This window comes from Triticum aestivum, chromosome 1B (assembly GCF_018294505.1).
Source record: "Triticum aestivum cultivar Chinese Spring chromosome 1B, IWGSC CS RefSeq v2.1, whole genome shotgun sequence".
In the NCBI taxonomy this organism is placed as follows: domain Eukaryota; kingdom Viridiplantae; phylum Streptophyta; class Magnoliopsida; order Poales; family Poaceae; genus Triticum; species Triticum aestivum.
In genome coordinates this window covers 23,510,683-23,528,768 of record NC_057795.1, presented here as the reverse complement: position 1 = coordinate 23,528,768, position 18,086 = coordinate 23,510,683, and the positions used below count along the sequence as shown (strand labels likewise).

The 18,086-nt window shown below is 44.2% G+C and overlaps 1 pseudogene; it reads left to right on the top strand.

The window, feature by feature from the left end:
• The window catches only part of LOC123076145 (putative disease resistance protein RGA3), a 48,338-nt pseudogene extending 32,033 nt beyond the window's left edge, over nucleotides 1-16,305 (top strand).
• Nucleotides 16,306-18,086: the final 1,781 nt, after the last annotated feature.

Here is an 18,086-nt window from a genome sequence, read left to right as displayed (position 1 = left end):
ACTCTGGTTGTGCTTTTCTTATAAAGCCCTCCCTTGTGGACTTGGTAGGCTTTAGATCGCCGCACTATGCAGCGGGCCTTGTTTTGGTCCTCGGGAAGTTCCTGCCTACATAGGTAGGCTAGGAATGGTTCTGTCCACGGGGCAATGACTGCCATTATTGTGTTGGCTGACGGTGTTGTTTCGTTGAGGGGCAGTGTGGTTGTGTCCGGGCTGTTGTTTCCGGACTCCCCCTCCCATGATACAGATGGCTTGAAAAGCCTCTCTAGGAAGATGTTGGGAGGGACGGCATCGCGCTTTGCGCCGATGCGTGCCAACACGTTTGCTGCCTGGTTGTTCTCCCGGGCTATATGGTGAAATTCGAGCCCCTCAAACCGAGCTGACATCTTTAAGACGGCGTTGCGATAAGCTGCCATTTTCGGATCCTTGGCGTCAAAGTCTCCATTTGTTTGGGATACCGCAAGGTTTGAATCCCCGCGGACCTCTAAGTGTTGATGCCCATGGAGACTGCCATCCGGAGACCATGTAGAAGGGCCTCGTATTCGGCTGCGTTGTTGGAGTCCGTGTACATTATCTAAAGTACGTACTGGACTGTATCTCCTGGAGGGGGCCTCAGAACGACGACAGCCCCCAGGCCAGCCAACATTTTGGAGCCGTCGAAGTGCATGATCCAGTTGGAATATGCGCCGTACTCTTTAGGGAGCTCGGCTTCGGTCCATTCGGCGATGAAGTCAGCCAAAACCTGCGATTTGATAGCTCGCCGTGGCTTGTAAGTTATATCGAACGGGAGGAGCTCAATGGCCCATTTGGCAATCCGGCCCGTTGCGTCGCGGTTGTTTATAATATCATTAAGAGGTACTTCGGATGCCACTGTTATTGAACACTCTTGGAAATAGTGTCGCAGCTTCCGGGATGCCATGAACACCGCGTATGCTATCTTTTGATAATGCGGGTACCGTGACTTGCATGGAGTTAGGACAGTGGACACGTAGTAAACTGGTTTTTGGAGAGGGAACTTGTGTCCGTCCGTTTCTCGTTCGACAACGAGCACCGCGCTTACAACTTGATGGGTTGCCGCGATGTATAATAGCATTGGTTCGCCCATGTTGGACCTTTCCTACTATTATTATCTTCATCGGCTTCCAAGGCAAATGAAATATATGACTTCCCTCTGCCACCTCTACACTCATGGATGTCAGGCATTGAAGAGCATGCCTCTAGGACTTCAAAATCTCACTAAGCTGCAGACACTCACAGTTTTTGTAGCAGGAGTTCCTGGCCCTGATTGCAGTGATGTTGGAGAGCTGCAACATTTGAACCTCGGTGGTCATCTAGAGCTACGCCAGGTAGAGAATGTTAAAGAAGCAGAGCCAAATTGGCGAATCTTGGAAACAAGAAGAACCTCAGTGAATTGACATTAAGATGGACTAAGGTTGGTAATAGCAAGGTGCTCGACAAGTTCGAACCTCATGGTGGGCTGCAGGTTCTGAAGATATATTCCTATGGAGGAGAGTGCATGTGTATGTTGCAAAACATGGTTGAGATCCATCTTTTTAATTGTGAAAGATTGCGATTTTTGTTCAGATACAGTTCAATCTTCACTTTTCCAAAACTAAAGATGCTTATGCTAGAACATCTGTTGGGTTTTGAGGGATGGTGGGAAATAAATGAGAGGCAAGAAGAACAGACAATATTTCTTGTGCTTGAGAAGTTGTTTATTAGTTGTTGTGGAAAGTTGGTAGCATTGCCTGAAGCACCCTTGTTGCAAGGACCTTGTGGTGAAGGTGGTTATACATTGGTACGCTCAGCGTTTCCGGCCCTAAAGGTGCTCAAAATGAAAAACTTGGAGAGCTTTCAGAGATGGGATGCAGTCGAAGAGACTCTAGGAGAACAGATATTGTTTCCTCAGCTTGAGAAACTATCGGTTAAGGACTGCCCACAACTGATAGATTTACCTGAAGCACCATTGCTTCAAGAACCATGTAGTGAAGGTGGTTATAGATTGGTACATTCAGCCTTTCCTGCCTTAAAGGTGCTCAAAATGAAACGGTTGGGGAGTTTTCTTAGATGGAATGCAGTTGAAGGTACATTGTTTCCTCAGCTTGCGAAACTTTCGGTCCAGAAATGCCCAAAACTAGTAGTGTTGCCTGAAGCACCAAAGCTCAGTTTATTAGAAATTGAAGATGGCAAGCAAGATATCTTGCACTGTGTAGACAGGTATTTGCCTTTATTGACCAATCTGACACTAATGCTAGAAGACACAGAAATAACATCAGAGGCTGAATGCACTTCACTTGTACCGGTTGACAGCAAGGAGAAATGGAACCAGAAATCCCCTCTCACAATTATGAAGCTAAGATGCTGCAACTCATTCTTTCGAGCAGGTGCACTAGAGCCATGGGACTATTTTGTACATCTTGGAGAGCTGGTAATTAAAAAGATGTGATGTGCTCGTCCACTGGCCGGAGAAAGCGGTCCGAAGCTTGGTATGCTTAAGGCGATTGAAGATTACAAACTGCCATTATCTGACTGGATATGCAGAAGCTCCTCTTGAGCCATCGACATCTGGAAGGAGTCGACACCTGCCATATCTTGAGACTCTTGATTTACAGTATTGTGTAAGTTTGGTAGAGATGTTCAACATTCCGGCATCTCTCAAGAGCATGAAGATTGGGTCGTGCCCTAAACTTGAATCCATATTCGGCAAGCAGCAAGGCATGTCAGATGTAGTACAAGGATCTTCTAGCAGTGAGGCAATCATGCCTGCAGCTGTATCAGAGTTGCCGTCCTCACCCATGAGTCACTTTTATCCATGCCTAGAATTGCTAAGTTTAATTGGATGTGGAAGCTTAGAAGCGTTTCTAAACCTTCCTCTGTCCTTAAAGACCTTAGAAATTGATCGCTGCAGTAGTATTCAAGTCCTATCATGTCAGCCGGGCGGGCTCCAGAAACCACAAGTCACAACTTCCATAAGCAGAAGTCCTACCATGCCACATCCACCACCAGCAGCAGCAACAACTGCAAGAGAGCATTTACTTCCTCCCCATCTCGAATATCTAGCAATACGGGAATGTGGTGGCATGTTGGGGGGGACCCTCTATCTACCTGCGCCCCTCAAGGTACTGCGCATTATGGGCAACAGTGGGCTGACATCGCTGGAGTGTCGGTCAGGAGAGCACCCCCATCGCTGGAAGTCCTTCGTCTTGAAAGATGCAGTACCATGGCATCCCTGGCGAATGAGCCGCAAGTATACAGGTCTCTTGTGACACCCCAAAATTTTAATCTTGTTTTATTAATTAAAATTTTGCCTAGAAACTAAAACTTTTATTTTCTGTATTTCCTTCTGATTTCGGACCCACTCTTTTCTTTATTATTATGGAGTTTTTACTGAAGGAAATATGCCCTAGAGGCAATAATAAAGTTATTATTTATTTCCTTATATCATGATAAATGTTTATTATTCATGCTAGAATTGTATTAACCGGAAACATAATACATGTGTGAATACATAGACAAACATAGTGTCACTAGTATGCCTCTACTTGACTAGCTCGTTTATCAAAGATGGTTATGTTTCCTAACCATGGACAAAAGAGTTGTCATTTGATTAACGAGATCACATCATTAGGAGAATGATGTGATTGACTTGACCCATTCCGTTAGCCTAGCACTTGATCGTTTAGTATGTTGCTATTGCCTTCTTCATAACTTATACATGTTCCTGTAACTATGAGATTATGCAACTCCCGTTTACCGGAGGAACACTTTGTGTGCTACCAAACGTCACAACATAACTGGGTGATTATAAAGGTGCTCTACAGGTGTCTCCAAAGGTACATGTTGAGTTGGCATAATTCGAGATTAGGTTTTGTCACTCCGATTGTCGGAGAGGTATCTCTGGGCCCTCTCGGTAATACACATTACTTAAGCCTTGCAAGCATTGTAACTAATGAGCTAGTTATGAAATGATGTATTACAGAACGAGTAAAGAGACTTGCCGGTAACGAGATTGAACTAGGTATTGGATACCGACGATCGAATCTCGGGCAAGTAACATACCGATGACAAAGGGAACAACGTATGTTGTTATGCGGTTTGACCGATAAAGATCTTCATAGAATATGTAGGAACCAATATGGACATCTAGGTTCCGCTATTGGTTATTGACCGAGAATAGTTCTAGGTCATGTCTACATAGTTCTCGAACCCGTAGGGTCCGCACGCTTAACGTTACGATGACAGTTTTATTATGAGTTTATAAGTTTTGATGTACCGAAGTTTGTTCGGAGTCCCGGATGTGATCACGGACATGACGAGGAGTCTCGAAATGGTCGAGACATAAAGATTGATATATTGGACGGATATATTTGGATACCGGAAAGGTTCAGATGAGATTGGGAATATACCGGAGCTCCGGGAGGTTACCGGAACCCCCCGGTAAGTATATGGGCCTTATTGGGCCTTAGTGGAAAGGAGGGAGAAGGGGCAAAGGAGGGGGCGCGCCCCCCCCCCCCAAGCCCAATCCGAATTGGGAGGGGGGCCGGCCCCCCCTTTCCTTCTTCCCTCCCCTCTCTTCCTTCCCTCTCCTACTCCTAATAGGAAAGGGGGGGCCAAACCTACTTGGAGTAGGATTGCCCCCCCTAGGGCGCGCCTCTCCCCTTGGCCGGCCCCCTCCTCCTCTCCCCCTTTATATACGGGGGAGGGGGGCACCTCTAGAACACACAAGTTGATCTACGGATCGTTCCTCAGCCGTGTGCGGTGCCCCCCTCCACCATATTCCACCTCGGTCATATCGTCGCGGAGTTTAGGCGAAGCCCTGCGCCGGAAGAACATCATCATCGTCACGACGCCGTCGTGCTGACGGAACTCATCCCCGACGCTTTGCTGGATTGGAGCCCGGGGAACGTCATCAAGCTGAACGTGTGCTGAACACGGAGGTGCCGTACGTTCGGTACTTGGATCGGTCGGATCGTGAAGACGTACGACTACATCAACCGCGTTGTCATAACGCTTCCGCTTACAGTCTACGAGGGTACGTGGACAACACTCTCCCCTCTCGTTGCTATACCATCACCATGATTGCGCGTGCGTAGGAAATTTTTTGAAATTACTACGTTCCCAACAGTGGCATCCGAGCCTAGGTTTTATGCGTTGATGTTATATGCACGAGTAGAACACAAGTGAGTTGTGGGCGATACAAGTCATAATGCTTACCAGCATGTCATACTTTGGTTCAACGGTATTGTTGGATGAAGCAGCCTGGACCAACATTACGCGTACGCTTACGCGAGACTGATTTTACCGCCGTGCTTTGCACACAGGTGACTAGCGGGTGTCTGTTTCTCCAACTTTAGTTGAAACGAGTGTGGCTACGCCCGGTCCTTGCGAAGGATAAAACAGCACTAACTTGACAAACTATCGTTGTGGTTTTGATGCATAGATAAGAACGGTTCTTGCTTAGCCCGTAGCAGCCACGTAAAACTTGCAACAACAAAGTAGAGGACGTCTAACTTGTTTTTGCAGGGCATGTTGCAATGTGATATGGTCAAGACGTGATGCTATATTTTATTGTATGAGATGATCATGTTTTGTAACCGAAGTTATTGGCAACTGGCAGGAGCCATATGGTTGTCGCTTTATTGTATGAAAAGGAAACGCCCTGTAATTGCTTTACTTTATCACTAAGCGGTAGCGATAGTCGTAGAAGCAATAGATGGCGTAATGACAACGATGCTACGATGGAGATCAAGGTGTCGCGCCGGTGACGATGGTGATCATGACGGTGCTTCGAAGATGGAGATCACAAGCACAAGATAATGATGGCCATATCATATCACTTATATTGATTGCATGTGATGTTTATCCTTTATGCATCTTATCTTGCTTTGATTGACGGTAGCATTTTAAGATGATCTCTCACTAAATTATCAAGAAGTGTTCTCCCTGAGTATGCACCGTTGCGAAAGTTCTTCGTGCTGAGACACCACGTGATGATCGGGTGTGATAGGCTCTACGTTCAAATACAACGGGTGCAAAACAGTTGCACACGCAGAATACTCAGGTTAAACTTGACGAGCCTAGCATATACAGATATGGCCTCGGAACACGGAGACCGAAAGGTCGAGCGTGAATCATATAGTAGATATGATCAACATATTGATGTTCACTGTTGAAACTACTCCATCTCACGTGATGATCGGACATGGTGTAGTTGATATGGATCACGTAATCACTTAGAGGATTAGAGGGATGTCTATCTAAGTGGGAGTTCTTAAGTAATATGATTAATTGAACTTAAATTTATCATGAACTTAGTCCTGGTAGTATTTTGCAAATTATGTTGTAGATCAATAGCTTGCGTTGTTGCTATCATATGTTTATTTGATATGTTCCTAGAGAAAATTGTGTTGAAAGATGTTAGTAGCAATGATGCGGATTGGATCCGTGATCTGAGGTTTATCCTCATTGCTGCACAGAAGAATTATGTCCTTAATGCACCGCTAGGTGACAGACCTATTGCAGGAGCAGATGCAGACGTTATGAACGTTTGGCTAGCTCAATATGATGACTACTTGATAGTTTAGTGCACCATGCTTAACGGCTTAGAATCGGGACTTCAAAGACGTTTTGAACGTCATGGACCATATGAGATGTTCCAGGAGTTGAAGTTAATATTTCAAGCAAATACCCGAGTTGAGAGATATGAAGTCTCCAACAAGTTCTATGGCTAAAAGATGGAGGAGAATCGCTCAACTAGTGAGCATGTGCTCAGATTGTCTGGGTACTACAATCGCTTGAATCAAGTGGGAGTTAATCTTCCAGATAAGATAGTGATTGACAGAATTCTCTAGTCACCATCACCAAGTTAGTAGAACTTTGTGATGAACTATAGTATGCAAGGGATGACGAAAACGATTCCCGAGCTCTTCGTGATGTTGAAATCGACGAAGGTAGAAATCAAGAAAGAGCATCAAGTGTTGATGGTTGACAAGATCACTAGTTTCAAGTAAAGGGCAAAGGGAAAGAAAGGGAACTTCAACTAGAATGACAAGCAAGTTGTCACTCCCACGAAGAAGCCCAAAGCTGAACCAAAGCCTGAAACTGAGTGCTTACACTGCAAAGGAAATGGTCACTGGAAACGGAAATACCCTGAATATTTGGTGGATAAGAAGGAAGGCAAACTGAACAAGGGTATATTTGATATACAGGTTATTGATGTGTACCTTACTAGTGTTTATAGTAACCCCTGAGTATTTGATACTTGTTCGGTTGCTAAGATTAGTAACTCGAAACAGGAGTTACAGAATAAACAGAAACTAGTTGAGGGTGAAGTGACGATGTGTGTTGGAAGTGGTTCCAAGATTGATATGATCATCATCGCACACTCCCTATACTTTCGGGATTAGTGTTAAACCTAAATAAATATTATTTGGCATTTGCGTTGAACATGAATATGATTTGATCATGTTTATTGCGCTATGATTATTCATTTAAAGTCAAAGAATAATTGTTGTTCTGTTTACATGAATAAAACCTTCGATGGTCATACACCCAATGAAAATAGTTTGTTGGATCTCGATCGTAGTGATACACATATTCATAATATTGATGCCAAAAGATGCAAAGTTAATAATGATAGTGCAACTTATTTGTGGCACTGCCGTTTGGGTCATATCGGTGTAAAGCGCATGAAGAAACTCCATAAAGATGGATTTTCGGAATCACTTGGTTATGAATCATTTGATGCTTGTGAACCGTGCCTTTTGGGCAAGATGACTAAAACTCCGTTCTCCGGAACAATGGAACGAGCTACTCACTTATTGGAAATAATACATACCGATGTATGCGATCCGATGAGTGTTAAGGCTCGTGGCAAGTGTCGTTATTTTCTAACCTTAACAGATGATTTGAGCAGATATGGGTATATCTACTTGATGAAACATAAGTCTGAAATAGTTGAAAAGTTCAAAGAATTTTAGAGTGAAGTGGAAAAATCATCGTAACAAGAAAAATAAAGTTTCTACGATCTGATCGTGGAGACGAATATTTGAGTTATGAGTTTGGTCTTCATTTGAACAATGTGAAATAGTTTCGCAACTCACGCCATCTGGAACACCACAATGTAATGGTGTGTCCGAACGTCGTAATCGTACTTTACTAGATATGGTGCGATCTATGATGTCTCTTATCGGTTTACCACTATCGTTTTGGGGTTATGCATCAGAGACAGCTGCATTCATGTTTAATAGGGCAACATCTAAATCCGTTGAGACGACACCGTATGAACTATGGTTTAGCAGTAAACCTAAGCTGTCGTTTCTTAAAGCTTGGAGTTGCTATGCTTATATGAAAAAGGGTTTCAACCTGATAAGCTCGAACCCAAATCGGAGAAGTGCGTCTTCATAGAATACCCAAAGGTAACTATTGGGTACACCTTCTATCACAGATCCGAAGGCAAGTTATTCGTTGCTAAGATGGATCCTTTCTAGGGAAGAAGTTTCTCTCGAAAGAATTGAGTGGGAGGAAAGTAGAACTTGATGAGGTAATTGTACCTTCTCCTTTATTGGAAAGTAGTTCATCACAGAAATCAGTTCCAGTGATTCCTACACCAATTATTGAGGAAGTTAATGATGATGATCATGAAACTTCAGATCAAGTTACTACCAAACCTTGTAGGTCTTCCAGAGTAAGATCCGCACCAGAGTGGTACGGTAATCATGTTCTGGAAGTCATGTTACTAGACCATGATGAACCTACAAACTATGAGGAAGCGATGATGAGCCCAGATTCCACGAAATGGCATGAGGCCATAAAATCTGAGATATGATCCATGTATGAGAACAAAGTATGGACTTTGATTGACTTGCTCGATGATCAGCAAGCCATGTTAAATAAATGGATCTTCAAGAGGAAGACGGACAATGATGGTAGTGTTACTATCTACTAAGCTCGACTTGTTGCGAAAGGTTTTCAACAAGTTCAAGGTATTGAATACGATGAGATTTTCTGACTCGTATCGAAGCTTAAGTCTGTCTGAATCATGTTAGCAATTGCCACATTTTATGAAATCTGGCAAATGGATGTCAAAATTGCATTCCTTAATGGATTTATTAAAGAAGAGTTGTATATGAAGCAACCAGATAGTTTTTGTCAATCCTAAAAATGTTAACAAAGTGTGCAAGCTCCAGCAATCCATCAATGGACTGGTGCAAGCATCTCGGAGTTGGAATATATGCTTTGATGAGTTGATCAAAGCAGATGGTTTTATACGGACTTTTGGAAAGACCTGTATTTACAAGAAAGTGAGTGGGAGCACTACAACATTTCTGATAAGTATATGTGAATGACATATTGTTGATCGGAAATAATGTAGAATTATTCTGCAAAGCATAAAGGAGTGTTTTAAAGGAGTTTTTCAAATAAAGACCTCAGTGAAGCTGCTTACATATTAAGCATCAAGATCTACTAATATAGATCAAGACGCTTGATAAGATTTTCAATGAGTACATACCTTGACAAGATTTTGAAATAGTTCAAAATGGAACAGTCAAAGAAAGAGTTCTTGCATGTGCTGCAAGGTATGAAATTGAGTATGACTCAAATCCCGACCACGGCAGAAAATAGAAAGAGAATGAAAGTCATTCCCTATGCTTCAGTCATAGGTTCTATAAAAGTATGCCATGCTATGGACCAGACCTATTGTATACTCTGCCCTGGTTTGGCAAGGGAGTACAATAGTGATCTAGGAGTAGATCACTGGACATTGGTCAAAATTATCCTTAATAGAATAAGGATATGTTTCTCGATTATGGAGGTGATAAAAGAGTTCTTCGTAAAGAGTTACATCGATGCAAGCTTTTACACCGATTCAGATGACTCTAAGTCTCAATCTGGATACATATTGAAAGTGGGAGCAATTAGCTAGAGTAGCTCCGTGCAAAGCATTATAGACATAGAATATTTGCAAAATACATACGACTCTGTAATATGACAGACCCGTTGACTAAACTTCTCTCACGAGCAAAACATGATCATACCTTAGTACTCTTTGGGTGTTAATCACATAGCGATGTGAACTAGATTATTGACTCAAGTAAACCTTTTTGGGTGTTGATCACATGACGATGTGAACTATGGGTATTAATCACATACAGATGTGAATATTGATGTTAAATCACATGATGATGTGAACTAGATTATTGACTCTAGTGCAAGTGGGAGACTGAAGAAAATATGCCCTAGAGGCAATAATAAAGTTATTATTTATTTCCTTATGTCATGATAAATGTTTATTATTCATGCTAGAATTGTATTAAACGGAAACATAATACATGTGTGAATACATAGACAAACATAGTGTCACTAGTATGCCTCTACTTGACTAGCTCGTTTATCAAAGATGGTTATGTTTCCTAACCATGGACAAAAGAGTTGTCATTTGATTAATGGGATCACATCATTAGGAGAATGATGTGATTGACTTGACCCATTCCGTTAGCCTAGCACTTGATCGTTTAGTATGTTGCTATTGCTTTCTTCATAACTTATACATGTTCCTGTAACTATGAGATTATGCAACTCCCGTTTACCGGAGGAACACTTTGTGTGCTACCAAACGTCACAACATAACTGGGTGATTATAAAGGTGCTCTACAGGTGTCTCCAAAGGTACATGTTGAGTTGGCATAATTCAAGATTAGGTTTTGTCACTCCGATTGTCGGAGAGGTATCTCTGGGCCCTCTCGGTAATACACATCACTTAAGCCTTGCAAGCATTGTAACTAATGAGCTAGTTATGAAATGATGTATTACAGAACGAGTAAAGAGACTTGCCGGTAACGAGATTGAACTAGGTATTGGATACTGACGATCGAATCTCGGGCAAGTAACATACCGGTGACAAAGGGAACAACGTATGTTGTTATGCGGTTTGACCGATAAAGATCTTCGTAGAATATGTAGGAACCAATATGGACGTCCAGGTTCCGCTATTGGTTATTGACCGAGAATAGTTCTAGGTCATGTCTACATAGTTCTCAAACCCGTAGGGTCCGCACGCTTAACGTTACGATGACAGATTTATTATGAGTTTATAAGTTTTGATGTACCGAAGTTTGTTCAGAGTCCCGAATGTGATCACAGATATGACGAGGAGTCTCGAAATGGTCGAGACATAAAGATTGATATATTGGACGGATATATTTGGATACCGGAAAGGTTCCGGATGAGATTGGGAATATACCGGAGCTCCGGGAGGTTACCGGAACCCCCCGGTAAGTAAATGGGCCTTATTGGGCCTTAGTGGAAAGGAGTGAGAAGGGGCAAAGGAGGGGGCACCCCCCCAAGCCCAATCCGAATTGGGAGGGGGGCCGGCCCCCCTTTCCTTCTTCCCTCCCCTCTCTTCCTTCCCTCTCCTACTCCTAATAGGAAAGGGGGGGCAGAACCTACTTGGAGTAGGATTGCCCCCCCCCTAGGGCGTGCCTCCCCCCTTGGCCGGCCCCCTCCTCCTCTCCCCCTTTATATACGGGGGAGGGGGCACCCCTATAACACACAAGTTGATCTACGGATCGTTCCTTATCCGTGTGCGGTGCCCCCCTCCACCATATTCCACCTCGGTCATATCGTCGTGGAGTTTAGGAGAAGCCCTGCGCTGGAAGAACATCATCATCATCACCACGCCGTCGTGCTGACGGAACACATCCCCGACGCTTTGCTGGATTGTAGCCCGGGGAACGTCATCGAGCTGAACGTGTGCTGAACACGGAGGTGCCGTACGTTCGGTACTTGGATCGGTCGGATTGTGAAGAAGTACGACTACATCAACCGCGTTGTCATAACGCTTCCGCTTACGGTCTACGAGGGTACGTGGACAACACTCTCCCCTCTCGTTGCTATACCATCACCATGATCTTGCGTGTGCGTAGGAATTTTTTTGAAATTACTACGTTCCCCAACATTTACCCCAAGTGAAAACCTTTCAATCATTGTTGGACTTATTTTTCCTCTCATGTAAAATAATTCTTTTATCAGTGGGATTATTTGCATAATTATTTTTCTCTGATGCCTTATTTCTTTATAAATGATTTTTTAAGCTTCAGGGCCTCTTTTGCACTACAACCATTTGATAAATTTGTTTAAAAATTCCACCGAAAATTGGAGATGTCATGTGATGTTTTTAAAACACTTTTATGAAAAAATATATTTCATTACTTGGATATCTTGAGTTCTACACCAAGTGTTCAAATCTGGTCCAGTGGGCAGTTTTGCACTACAACCTATTTAAATATTTCTTTAAAACTTCTACCAAAATTTTGGGATGTCAATAGAAGTATATTAATTAACTTTTTGCAAAAACCCAGTGATGTCCTTTGAAAGATTTGAGTGAACCATCCTCATCTTCATTCTGGTCCAACTTGATGAATTGTACTACAACTATATTTTGACTTGCTCCTGTTGCTGTGATTTCTTTTCCTACTTGTTGCCCTCCCTGCTAAAACCTTAAGTCCAAGAGGTTGGACTCATTGGAGTAATTCTAGTTCTTGTAATCATCCCTGTTCTTTTTGTCCAAATCTGAAGATTTGCAAAACTTGCACTAGCAAGTTTCTTCTTTTGACCAAATGACCTTACCACTCTCTTTTGCACCCAAAGAGACACTAGCCTGGAGAATTTGGCCACTCCAAGAACTGCCTAGGTGCCTGTGGCATTTTGTCGAACACCTTATGGGCATGATCAATTTTGACATGATCTTTGTTTTGCACTGAGACCTTGCACCTCTGGGAAAACTAACCTGTCCACTAAGCCTCTAGATGACTTTAACCTAGGTCTGTTAAACCCCAACCTCACCCGAGACCTCTAGCATGCCCTGGCATTTTGTCGAGCACGTCCCGTGCATGCTCTGGGCGCGAGCAGAGCACGCGTTTTGCACGTGCCGCACCCGAGCCGTCGCGTCGCGCCCCTGGTTTTGCCCACACTGCAGTGCCGCGCCATGCACTCCCCCTCTCACCAGAACATGCCAAGCAGCCCCTCGCCACGTCTCCGGCAAGCCAGGAGCTAGCCGCCACGGCCGCCCGACAGCCCCTGCTCAGGTCGGCGCCGCCCGAGCCTCTCTCGCTCGCCACCTGTCCCTGGAGCAGCTCAGACTCATCCACAAGAGCGTCCTCTAGCTCTCATCTCCGCCACGTCGCCCTGACCGCTACAAAGCGGCGGTTCGCCGGCAACCTTATCCTCGGCCGCGGAACCGCCATGGATGCGCTATAAATAGGACCTTCCGAGCTCGTCCAGGCCTCAAGCAACCTCTCTCACTCCCTCACCGATCCGCTCGTAGTAGTAGGAAGACTAGAGGGGTCGTCTTCCTCATCTCCGGCAATCACAGTCGCCGCCACTGTCCCGGTCACTCCGGCGCCACCAGGGCCTCCTCCTCTCCACTCTCTTCACCAAGAGCTCCCTCTCCCCCTCATGAGTCCACCCCCCTGCTCAATTTTGATCGGGACTCGCCGCGGGAGAAAACCCACTCTGCCCGACGGCCACCGTCCGCTGCGGAGCTCGCCGCCGGCAGCTCCGTCCACCTCAGAGACCAAAGCGACTACCGGAGTGACCGCCTCGACCCCCTGAGCCCACGGATGGCCTCGGTTTCCCGAACGGTGCCGCCGTTCGCCGGCGAGCATCGCCGGAGTCCCGCCTCCGTTCGGGCAGAGGAAGAGGAGGGAGGAAAGACCAGTCAAACCTGACCAGTGGGCCAGGCGGGCCCACTGTCAGTGACTCACGCGCCATCCACGCTGGAGTAAGTGGAAGCGTAAATTCAAAATACGCCTCCGACGTGGTCAGTTCGAATCGTTTTTCCTTTTCCTGTTTTATTTTCTTTTAAAAACAGATTTTGACCACAACTTTGACTGCCTATAACTTTTTAATGATATCTCCAAATGAATTGATTCTTTTTATTACCTCTCTCAAATTTAATCTAGTTTATTTTATGATTTATTTGAAAAAAATTCAAACAACTTTTTGTGCTGTTTTGAAATTGTGTGTTGATTCAAATTTATTTAAAATAGGACCTTGGAGAGAGAGAAGCAAACTTTCAAAAAGTTTTGGAGTAGTGCACCCTGCCTTTCCACACCTTGAAGGCAAGCATTCTGAACCCTGGCATAATATTTTGCATGCGTTGTTTGACACGATCATGACACCACCTCAATACGTAGAACTCGTTATTTTATGTGGTGATATGATCATTTGCATTAATGCTTATTGGAAATTTCCTTGCTGTTGGAAATGGACATGCTTGTGATAATGATCATCCTCGTATGCCTTTCGTGCCTACCGGAAGGAAAACAGGAAAGTCTCTGTCTTGGGTAGACCCGAGCTTGTCCCTAGTTCCTCGTCGAGACGAGTGTGTCCGGCATTGGCATGAGGGGTATGATGAGTGGTGATTCTGTCTGTTGGATGAATTATATTCGTTATGCTAATCATGCAGGGAATACTTAAAACCTCCTGAGTCGACAATAGATCGAGTCTTGTTCCAGTAACCCCCATACTTGTTTCGTACTACCACTTGTCTCTACAACAAGTAGAGTACGGTTCAGTAAGTCGTCAACCCCTTTCTAGCACACACCGCATAGAGAGGCCATGGTGGAAGATACCGGTTGTAGCTGGTAGGCAGGCTAGCTGGTCCGGGGGTATGTGTGTTTCCGGTTGAGACCGAGAGGGGAGGCCACCCCTTAGAGCGCGCGATATAAATTTGGTCCCATGCTACGCGAGGTCGTAGCCTCCCCACTTAGATTTTTGCTTAACAAGTGTCGTGGGTGATTCCAGACACCGGTAAGTTAAGCTGGTGTGTGCAAGTTAGGTGTGTTTTCAACCAAAAGGCCGTAGACGGAATTAGTCCGGATGGACTAAAGGAATCCGTTACTCGCGGGTAAAGAGTACACCCTCTGCAGAGATTAAACCTATTCGAATAGCCGTGTCCATGGTTAAGGACTACAGTCTGGGATGGGTCAAGTGTCGGTCTTAGTGTCAGTCTTCGGAGGAGAAACTGTTAAACCAGAACTGGGATCACGACTTGAGACTTGTGATGATTATGATTATTATTTTGTTGTGGGCTAACCCGTTATATTATTGGCATTATCGAATATCCCTGGGATGGTTCTACCTCCTGGATATTCACTGTGATTATTTATAAGCCCTTTATGTGGTGTCGCTGAGACGCCCTACTATGGCATGCTTGTTATTTATTTACCTTATAAGCCCTTTATGTGGTGTCGCTGAGACGCCCGACTGTGGCATGCTTGTTATTTATTTTACTTATAACCCTTTTTGTGGTGTCGCTCAGACACCCGACCGAGGCATGTTTATTTTTTTACCATCAATTCGAGATGTCGCTTCAGACATCCGAATGGTGCATTTTATTCCTACTCTGTCATTACATATTCATTGTTACATATTAATAACCTGCTTGCATGCATCAAGGATTTTATTTTTATGACTGACGTTGTGATCATAGAATATTTTTTTAAGCATGTTTATCGATTGTTATATTATACCTGTGTTCATAATGTTTGCGAGTACATTCAAAGTACTCACTGGCTTGTCCTTGGCTATTGTCTTGGCCAGATTTCTTGCGCGGAGAGGAGCGACCGTGATGACAGCCCCGGAACCTACGCAATGGCGATAGCAGCCTCGCGAAGATAGGAGTTAACCTGGTCAGCTGTTCCTGTGGGAAATGGAGTCCCATAGACACTGATGATCCACAAACCGCTTCCGCCTTCACCCACTAGAAATCATTTGTTGTATTCACAGACCAGAATGGTCTTGTACTGCATATTTTGTATTTTGCTTGGAATTTCTGTATCAAGTTGGTGCCTCATCAGCTAACATTAATCCTGGGGCTGATGAGCACAAAGGCCATTTTCTGAAAATTAATACCCGAAAAACCGGTCGCAACATCTCTTCGGGTATCTTGAAATTAGAGGCTGCCCTGCTATAAAGAAGCTCCCAAGATGCCTGCAGCAGCAGCAGCAGCAACTGAGCAGCATCTACAAACGACTAGATGCCCGTTATGAAGGTATGCTTGCAGTATGTCCTTCTATCTTTGCCACATTTAAGAAACAGATGCAGCCATCCATTCCATCCCTTGTACCATGTCAACACGTTTGCAAAAGTTTCTTCTCCATTATTTGAATGCCATTGTGCTATACAAGTTTTTTTCTCACATCGCTTGTGGTATGTGCAGTAACTGAATTCAAACCACTGAAACCGAAGACATGGAAGGAAATACCGAGGCTAGTCCGTGAGCGGAGGCAGGCCTGCCGGAGCTGAAGGTCATTCAGCTTCTATTTCTATGACAGGCCTGATCCCTGATTGTTGCTCTGCTCTACTCTGCTCTGCTAGGGGAATGGCCTGTGATTGCTTCTACAACTGAACTGTGCCGCAGTCGCTCTCTATCGAGAACTGTCGGAGCCTGCGGTGTACGGCGACTACTGCTTGGCGTCGAGTCGAGCATCTCTGAACCAACATCCTAGGCTGAGACGATCTCATCTTGATCTGGTTTTCTCCTGCCCAGTCAAGCGAGGAAACACAGTGAAGAAACAACGTAGAAAGGGCATGGTAGTTTATTTTATTTTGCTTTAGGAATTGTACCGATTTATGTCATGATTGTTATCTGCTCCGTTAAACTTGCCTTTTATCTTGTTATTAAAGATTCAGATAATTGCCAGGTTTAGTAGCAGCTGGGGTACTTGTAATGTGAGCTATATATATCTAGTTTCAGCCTCGTTGCTTTAGTTCAGAAGACGATGGCTTTTAACTTGTCCAGATGGTGCTACAGTAGTATTTAAACTGTGATTTGTTTATTTGCTCCGGTGCCTTTTCCAGATCAAGTACGAGCTGGGAAAGGCTCAGGTGGTGTGTGAGCTTGCTTGACGCGAAGTTTTACACAGTTAAGCAGCAGTTTGATGGTCTGTATGAGAGAGAGAGAGGCATTTCTCCTGGTATGTAACATGGTTGGTGTCAGTCAGGCCGGCGCTAGTTTAATGTGATGGCCTACTTGTATGCAGTTGAGAAATGAGAAACTTGTCAATAGAGACAGTTGCGCTGTTCTGGTGGTGCTGAAAACTCTGTATTTTTGCCTGTATAGGAATGAATTTCAGTTTCAGAATTTGTCACCTACTAGTCCTATGTAGTACTCCCTCCGTCCCAAAATAAGTGACTCAAAAGTGAGTCAACTTTGTACTAAAGTTAGTACAAAGTTGAGTCATTTTTGAGTCACTTATTTTGGGACGGAGGGAGTAGTATCTAGATTGAGCGTCGTTTAGTTAGATGAGAAGAAAGTATTGAGATTTTTAACTTGTTCAGAACACAACACGTGCTATTTGAACTGTGGTTTTTTTTTTACCTGTTTCGATACTTGTATCTACGTATCAAGTAGTACAAGTTGGGGAAAGAAAAAGCTGTACATATCCGTGGACTGTTTGGTCCTGTCTAGCATCTGTCTGTCTGTACTAGTAAGTGATTTGTCCTTGGACATTTCCCCAGGTTTAGTAAGAGTTGGGATGTGTACTCACACTTGTGAGCTGCCTATGTTATCTAGTTTCAGCGGCATTATTTGGTTGACAAGACATTGATCGATTGGCCTTCAACTTGCCGACTAACTTTGCTGTACCGCGGCAATGCTGGTTATTGGGGAGATAGATGTTGGTGGTTTTTGAGCGGATGGATGCGGCACGCCGAATCATCCTTTAGCAGGAGGTAATAAAGATCCAACTTGTTGATAAACTTTGCTGTCTGTGATTTCTTCTACACCGCCGTCGCTCTCAGTGGAGAATCATCGGGGCCTGCAGTGCACTGTGACTACTTGGCGTCTGTGTCGACCATCGCTGAATCACATCCCAGGCCAGCCAAGACGATCTATCTGATCTGGATTTGGTTTGCTGCTTGTCGGTTGGGTGGATCAGCAGCATTTTAGTCTTCATTTTTGTCTGCCTGTTCCTCAATTTAGCCCAGAGACGGTCTGATATCTGAATAACTTGCTGGCTGCTTACGAGGGAGGACCCAAAAGAGCGGGCAAAGGATTCTTTTTAGTCGTATAATGTAAGATTTTG